Source organism: Cynara cardunculus (assembly GCF_001531365.2).
Source record: "Cynara cardunculus var. scolymus isolate 2C chromosome LG 2, CcrdV1, whole genome shotgun sequence".
Taxonomy (NCBI): domain Eukaryota; kingdom Viridiplantae; phylum Streptophyta; class Magnoliopsida; order Asterales; family Asteraceae; genus Cynara; species Cynara cardunculus.
Genome location: NC_037529.1, coordinates 60622181 through 60625094, shown reverse-complemented (window position 1 = coordinate 60625094; position 2914 = coordinate 60622181).

Below are 2914 nucleotides of genomic sequence, written 5' to 3'. Positions count from 1 at the left end.
CCTCCCTCCCCCTTATCCACATTATGCATTCACATACACATGCATACATGCATACTCTAACCTACTTCCATTCTCATAACATGAATAATATGCCTATGCACATAATCATATATATTTATATATCCAACTAATTCACAAATTCTCATACCGGCATGTATCAATTATCATGCTATCACGTAATTATTAAATCAGATAATCACGTATTAAATACCTTGGGTAATAACCAGGATCTGGTTATCACAGTTAACTTTCGTTGACTTCTGTCTGTAATCCCGGATTACTAATCCGCATATAATATATATGTTAAGTACAAGTATGTCCTATAACAAATGAGATCTTCTAAAATCATAGGCCATTCTTCCAGACCTCCTTGCCCCCTATGTTGAAGAATGGTTTGATACCCTGTAGAGAATGAAGAGGGGCGAAAGTTTTGGTACTTATAATATTTGTTTATTATAAGGACCATCATTATAATTATATAGATAGAGACCTATTATGAGACAATGGAAGTTGCTAGTTGCAAGAATTGTTCATCTGAATCAATTCTTTCTCTCTATATTCCACAAAACTCGACGATCTCTGATTAAAGACAAATTAAGAAAATTTTCCACAACACCCTCAATCTATACAGATCTTTAAACTTAGTCAGTAATCCAAGTGAAGCAGTTACGACCTCAACTCAAACATACCATCATCATTATTCACAGGTTCGCAAAGGGTCACATTAGCAAGATCAATAGTTGGATGATTATGTTTTTGATCTAAACCTTCCATGACAAAGAATGCCAACACCAAGCATAATTCCATTTGCTTTAATCAACTTTTGAACAAGTTATTGGACTAATTAGTCTGTTTTTATCTCACATGTTGAACACCTTTGATGCAGCTCTTTCTTCATATTTGACTTTAGGACCATAAGGCTGTGTTTGGTACATGGGACGGGACAGGACAAGACAGGACGAGACAAAACTCACGGTCCCATGTTGCGTCCCACATTTGGAGCAACATGGGACAGAACAAGAACTCATTATCCCACGTTTGGCGTGACATGGGACGGGGACAAGAAATGGGACAAGGTGGGACAAAATGAGACAAAAGATGCTTTTTTTTATTCCACCCAAATAGGTGGGTGGAACAAGATGGGACAAGAATGAGACATAAACTAAAATATTACTAATCTACCATAGTTTGATATATAACCTTAATATGGTATTTGTTTTAATGGCCATCACCGCTAGTTTTTGCCGCCGCCACCACCAACGTCCACCTTCACCTCCACCTCCGCCTCCTCTTCCGCTATAACAACATCCTCCACGCCTCCACAACCACCGTCCACCAAGTCCATTGCCACATTTACCATAGTTGACCACCAACCATCACCGTCCATTGCCACCACCACTACCACCGTTCGCCACCTCCAACTCCTCCTCTACTACAACAACCTCCTTTACCACCGTCCACTGCCACCTTTACAACCACCATCGGTCACCAACCACCATCGGTCACCAACCACCACCACCACCCCGTTGGCCACCTCCAAGTCCTCCTATACCATAACAATCTCCTCCATGACCTCCACAACCACCGTCGACCACCGACCACCACCGTCCATTGCCACCACTATTACCACCGTTGGCCATCTCCAACTCCTCTACTGCAACAACCTCCTCCACGACCTCCACAACCACCATCGGCCACCACCATTCATTTCCACCACACCTCCACCATAACCACCACCACCACTATCTTCACTACATCAGCCACCATCACCACCACTACTACCATCAATTATATCAAAATATACATTCAAATTTGGTACCATTATATATGTATGTATTCATTTATATGAAAATTTTGTACACATATTTATAAATTAAATTCTTTACTTATTTATTTTACTTGTGTTAATTATAACTATTATATAATATCCAAAAATCATCAAATAACTTTTGAAGGTAGTTTGTCTAGTTCTCTCCCGTCCAGTCCTAGTTGTACCCAATACCAGACATACTCTTGTTATGTCTCGTCCAATCCTACCCTCTTGTCCTGTCCAGTCCTGTCCAATTCTATCCTGTTCAATCATGTATGCGTACCAAACGCTACCTAAATGTGAATAAGTGGAACATCTGGAAGGGACCGATGGACCCTGAATAGAAGAAAAGAGGATTAGATGGTTACAATCACGATGAGGAAGGGAAGAAAGAAAACGAGAATCGTACTGTAAAGGAAAAAATTTGGGTTTTTATATTCAAATATGTATTTTCTGTTTATTTAGAACAAAACTAAATGAATGAAAGTCACTAGTTAACGGATCAACTTAACTTACTTTAAGTAATGTTGGGTACACATAATGATTAGACACACAAAACTGGGTATGACTGGATTAACAAGAAGACATGACTCGACTGGACATGATAAGACAAGTTGTATCTCGGATTTTTTATAATATTAGATAAGTTGCCCTGGAATTATATATATATATATATATATATATCATATATCATATAATAGTTATAAATGACATAAATCAAGTAATATTAAAATAAATTAACTATATAAACATTTTTACACAATTTTCGATAAATACATATATCAATACTATATTATAAAACATTTGACAAAAACTCTTAAAAACCATTTTTTATACATAAAGTATTATTTATTGATGCATATCTATACTATATTATAAAACATTTGACAGAAACTCTTAAAAACCACTTTTTATGCGTAAAATACTGTTTATTAATGCATATTACTTAAAATTCAAGATTGCAAATATATTGTGCATAAGTACAACTTATTAAGCTCCATATTTGAATTTGTTTAACCAACTACAAATAAACATAATAAAATATAAGATAAACATCTCATTTTAAATATAAAAAATCTAAAATATAATTAGGATAATCATTGA